This window comes from Carlito syrichta, unplaced genomic scaffold (assembly GCF_000164805.1).
Source record: "Carlito syrichta isolate Samal-C Ts95f unplaced genomic scaffold, Tarsius_syrichta-2.0.1 Scaffold316302, whole genome shotgun sequence".
NCBI classification, from domain to species: Eukaryota; Metazoa; Chordata; class Mammalia; order Primates; family Tarsiidae; genus Carlito; species Carlito syrichta.
The window spans coordinates 1,383,083-1,388,806 of NW_007260398.1; the positions used below are offsets into that span (position 1 = coordinate 1,383,083).

The 5,724-nt window shown below is 46.3% G+C and overlaps 1 protein-coding gene across 3 annotated transcripts in view; it reads right to left on the reverse strand.

The window, feature by feature from the left end:
* Positions 1-5,724, reverse strand: part of SLC11A2 (solute carrier family 11 member 2) — a 35,708-nt gene that overhangs the window by 28,791 nt on the left and 1,193 nt on the right. Inside the window, exon 1 of one of the 3 annotated variants that reach the window (XM_008074098.2) lies at positions 5,168-5,538. The exons of the other annotated variants lie outside the window; for them this stretch is intronic. The gene's annotated coding sequence lies outside the window, so the exon portion shown is untranslated. Of the gene's footprint in view, positions 1-5,167; positions 5,539-5,724 lie in introns of those variants that run through there. 3 annotated transcript variants of the gene reach the window in all.

The following is a 5,724-nucleotide window of genomic DNA, read 5'->3' on the forward strand; positions in this document are numbered from 1 at the left end:
TGCCCAGGTGGGTCTCGAACCTGCAGGCTCAGGCAATCCACTCACCTCAGTCTCCCAAAGGCGCGGGATTACAGGCTGAGCCACCGAGCCCAGCTTTAATTTGTTTTCTTATAAAATTCCCCTATAAAGAACAAAGGCACGTAAAACCATTTCACTGGTTTTACAGCTGAAAATGTCTCCCTACAATTAATTGTAAGGTTTAGAGAAACATGTTTTTGAACACATCCTCTAATTCTTTCCCCATTTTGTTCTTACCTCCCCTACCTCAATAGAATCAAAGGCAGCATTAAATAGGAAAAGAAGCCAGGCACAGTGGCTCACATCTGTAAACTTAGCACTTTGAAGGTAGAGGCAAGAGGATTGCCTGAGCCCAGGGGTTAGAGACCAGCCTGGGCAACTTGGTGAGACTTTGTCTCTACAATACATCAACAAATTAGCCGGGCATGGTGGCACACCCCTGTGGCTCCAGCTACTTGGAAGGCTGAGGCAGAAGGATCACCTGAGGCCAGCAGATCGAGGCTGCAGTGGCCATGAGCATGCCACTGCATTCCAGTCTGGGCAATAGAATGAGACTCTGACTCAAAAAAATAGGGCAGGGGGGAAGTACTTTCACAGAAGCAACCAGAAGAGTGTTTGCATGGAAGTTACTGATTAAATAAATAAAGGTTAGCAGGAATGTGTTAAAGATAAATGGCAAAGCCAGCTCATCCACTTGATGCTTTCTTCACTTTTCAGTACCTAAGACATGCTGCATGGTGACAAAGTATAAACTGCCAGGTATACAGATCAAGGCTTTAAAAGTGAAACCCAGTGGGGTGTGACGGCTCACACCTATATCCCAGCACTTTGGGAGGCCAAAGCAAGATTACTAGAACCCAGGAGCTCGAAACTAGCCTAGGTAACATAGCGAGACCTCATCTCTATAAGAAGAATTTAAAAATTTGCCAGGGGTGATTATGCAGTCACAGATATTCAGGAGGCTGAGGAGGGTGGTTCCCTTCACCCCAGCAGGTCGAGGCTGTGGTGAGCCATGATCATGCCACTGCACTCCAGTCTGGGCTATAGAGTGAGATCCCGACTCAAAACAACAAAAAAAACAAAGTGAGGCTGGGCGCAGTGACTCACACCTATAATCCTAGCACTTTGCAAGGCCGACATGAGAGGATTGCCTGAGCCCACGGGTTCAAGACCATCCTGGGCAACTCGGTGAGACCTCACCTCTACAATAAATTTAAAAAATCAGCCAGGCATGGTGGCACATGCCTGTAGTTCCAGCTACTTGGAAGGCTGAGGTGGAAGGATCACTTGAGCCCAGCAGGCCGAGGCTGTGGCGGACATGAGCGTGCCACTACACTCCAGCCTGGGTGACAGAGTGAGAATCAGACTCAAAAACAAACAAACAAAGAAAAAACTTTTCTAAATATTCAAGTGGTTCAAACAGAACCCTGTGTATTTTATCCTTTTGCACTTGGATGTCCCCTCTGAGGGACATGGTAAATTTAGCACACCACTCAGATATCCCCTTTCAGGGGACATAAAGAACTGGTGATTATATAGGACAAAGTTATGCCAGCACAAATTTTTCAAAAATGTGTGTTTCCTTGAAGTTTTCCATTCAACTTGCATGAAAAAGCAAAAAAGAGACGGAATATATACCAAGACATACATAAACAAAAATATCAACTGTCATTACACAGAAAGAGAATGTCCTCCTACTTCGTCTTTGACGATAATTACATATTAACATGGGAGGAAGAAAAACAAGACTGCATTGCCTTCTTGAATAGAAAAACACCAGGAGGAAGACGTCAAGTAAATTACTATAGCACAACATGTGTCAATGAACCTGCAATGCCTGTCAGTGACTATTTCACGTTACCATGTTAGAAAAATATAAAATATAAAATTTTGACTTTTTGTCATAAATTAAGTTCCTCAATGTCCTAAATTCCATAAGCCAAATATCATTACAATAAAATAATTCATTCCAACACTATACTATTCATTATGAAGTGATGTGTTTTTCACTACTTTGTAAAAAAATGAGTTGCTAGTAAGTGATCTGTGAGGTGTCTCTGAGTGCAAAGGGAAGGTTACTAGTCACTTTTTAAATTTTAAGTCAGAGTCTCAATGTCACCCAGCTGGAGTACAGTGGCATGATCACAGCTCATCATAGCCTCAACCTCCTGGGCTCAAGTAATCCTTCTGCCTCATGTCTGGCTAATTTTTTTATTTTGTAGAGATGAGGACTTGCTATATTGCCCAGGCTGGTCTCGACGTCCAGGGCTCAAGGAATCCTCCCACCGTGACCTCCCAAAGTGCTAGGATTACAAGTGTGTGACACCACACCCAGCCCATTTTTTTTTTAAATGAGAGATTAGTACTTTAATTTTTCCATTCTAGATCATGAAGAAGACATTTTCTGAGCCTTTCTATCAAAAATATCCATCCAATTAGTTCCAGAATTCAATCTGCTTCCCTTGGGGGTGAGGAGAAAGAAACAGCTTAGAAAAACCATGTTTCCACATTATTCTTGAGGATGTAAAATCTAGTATTATTTTTAAAACTAGGATAAGTTTATCCTATTTTTCTCTTATTAAAATGAATGTATAGCCAGGTGTGATGGCTCATGCCTATAATGCCAGCACTTTGGGAGGCAGAGGTGAGAGGATTGCCTGAGTCCAGGGGTTCAAGACCAGCCTGGGCAACTTGGTGAGACCTCATCTCTACAGTTAAATAAAAAAATTAGCCGTGTGGGTGACGTGCACCTGTAGTTCCAGCTACTTGGAAGGCTGAGGCAGAAGGATCGCCTGAGCCCAGTGGGCCAAGGTTGCAGTGGCCATGAGTGTGCCACTGCACTCCAGCCTGGACGACACAGTGAGATTCCTAATCAAAAAAAAAAAAAGGATGAATGCGATGCAGAGTGCAGGGGCTCACACCTGTAAACCCAGCACTTTGAGAGGCCAAGGCGGGAGTATTGCTTGAGCCCAGGAGTTCAAGACCAGTCTACACAACATAGCAAGACTTCATCTCAACAAAAAACTAAAAAATTAGCCAGGCATGGTGGGCACGCCTTCAGTCCCAGCTACTTAGGAGGCTGATGCAAGAGGATCATCTAAGCCCAGGAGGTCAAGGCTGCAGTGAGCTGTGACCGAGCCACTGCACTGCAGCCTGGGTGACAGAGTAAGGCACTGACTCAAAAAAAAAGTGATATAAAACGATAAACAAAAAGTCAGGTTGAAGACTCTGATTTTATCTACATCATGACAGAAGATGATATAAGAAGCAAAGTGAAAAGCCCCCATGGTGTTAGTTTAAGAAAAAGTTCTCGGGCGGGCTCGGTGGCTCAGCCTGTAATCCCATGCTTTGGGAGGCTGAGGTAAGTGGATTGCCTGAGCCCACAGGTTCGAGACCCGCCTGGACAACTTGGCGAGACCTCATCTCTACAATAAATCAAAAAATCAGCCGGGTGTGGTAGCGCATGCCTGTAGTTCCAGCTACTTGGAAGGCTGAGGCAGAAGGATCGCCAGAGCCCAGCAGGTCGAGGCTGCAGTGGCCGGGAGCGGCCACTGAACTCCAGTCTGGGCGACAGAGTGAGACTCCAACTCAAAAAAAAGAAAAAAGAAGTCTTTATCTTATTCCAAAGCTAAATAACTAAGCTTACACCATCTATACTTTAGCAAAATGTGACCAGCATGCTGCTGAAGTAAGCAGTGTTCTTTTTCATAAATTCAGTGTTTTTCATTTTGTGATAAGTCCCTAATAATGCTATGTGTATAAACAGTAACTTCCTTGAAGAGGAGACTCAGAAGACAAAACAGTCCTCTAGAGGTCAAACAGAAAAGATCGTACTTTGTAGATAGCATTCTCTAACTCTGAGTCAAAACTGAACCAAAGCTGCTTAGTAATCCAAACAGAATAATCCAAGAGACCACTGCTGATTTCCCAGCATAGAGTAAAATCAGAGTCATACAAACCTTCCCCATTCCTTACCATGAAGTGCTGCCAGCTACTCAGAAATTCCCCTCCTGAGTCCCACAGTCATCATGGAAACATGAGAAATCAAGCATGCTGCAATCATGGCCTTTTTGGTATAGGATCCAAAATAAACTGCCTAAGTCAGGCAACATTGTGAATGAAATACTGTCCAATGAAAAAATAAACAGCCGAAGTTCTCAGGTTTTATTTGCCCAACACAGATATCACAGTAAATGACCTAATATAATGAATGATAGTTTCCAACCTTATTTAATAAAACACCCAGCAGAAAGTCCCTAGTCACATATAATTACACTATACCCTAAGGTCAAAGTTAATGACCCTCAGATCAAAGTTAATGATGTGAACGGAAAACACAGGCCTAAGGGTTCATGGGATTCTGAGCAAAGAATAAGGTTAGAATTCCTTAATTTAGAAACTTTAAGGGGCAGAGAAGGCACATGTAGGTAATAACAATAACTCCTACAGGTCAGAAACTGTTCTAAGCACTTTATGTTCATTAACTAATAATTCCCAAAAACCTGTAGGACTGATACTATCAAAACTTATTTTACCTCTGTGGAACAAAAAAACAAAGAGGCTAAGCAACTTGCTCCAAGGCTTACACAGCCAAGAAGTGATGTCAACTGGTCAGGCCTCAGATACCACAGAAGTCAAAGTAAACACAGCTGCCCCTGTTTTCAACAACATTCACTGAAATCGTGGCCAGTAAAAGTTTCTGCATGCCTATCTCCCGTCGAAGCTCTCCTTCCATATAATTTTTGCTTTTGCTTTCCACTTCAAAGCGCTGTCACATCCCTTTAACTTCATAGTACCCCTCTGAACAAAAGCTCGGACAATACAAGAATATCCTCATTTTACACACAGGAAACTCAAGCCGGAGCTCCTCAACTTCTCCTCTAATGATGCTCTTTGCAAGAGTCCGACACAGTAGATGAGGTAGGGAACCTGGAGGAAACCAGAAGGAAAGAAGAATCCAAAGGTGGAATATAAAGAAAGCAAGAGTCTTACAAGTAGGGACGTATGAAACCCAAGAGTTGGAGAGGCACCCGGCCCACTAACATATGTACAATATGCCCCAGTATGTACAGTAACACCCCTCTCCTGGAGCCTGGAATTCCAGGGGCCCCGAAAGCTGCACAAGCAGCCCCCAAGCCAACCTTCCCACAACCACTGAGCCGCCGGCCCAGGCCCTTCGCACGGAAGGCGCTCCCCGGGCGTCGGCTGGGTTCAAACGAGCCTTTTGTTGAAGTGGGCGGCCGGAGGCCCAGAGAGCAGACCCGGCTCCCCGGCTCCGCCGATAAGGCGGCTGCGGGGGACCTTGCCCTGTGCCCGTCGGCCTTTTCGCGGCGTCGAAGCGGACCGGCGCACCCTCCATCATGGGACCCGCCACCGGGGCCAGCTGGGAGCTGGACCATTTGTCCTAGGCCGCGGCGGGGAAGGGGGCGAGACCCCCGCGACCTCCGGCGTTCCCTCCCCGTCCCCGCTCCTAGCACCCCCTCTTCGCTCTTTCTTCGAACACCGCGGCTCCATCAGTCCCCGGGACCCCGCGCCGGAGCCTCAGGCCCTCCGTGTGCGCACCTCCCCTCTCAGCCCGCACGGCGCGCGAACGTCCCGTCCTGGCCCCCGAGCCCGACCCCCAGGCATGTCCGCGAGCCACCTGCTCCCCTTCCAGCCCGCCCCGAGAAAGCGCGGTGCCCTGACCCCTGACCTCGCCCGCCCCTC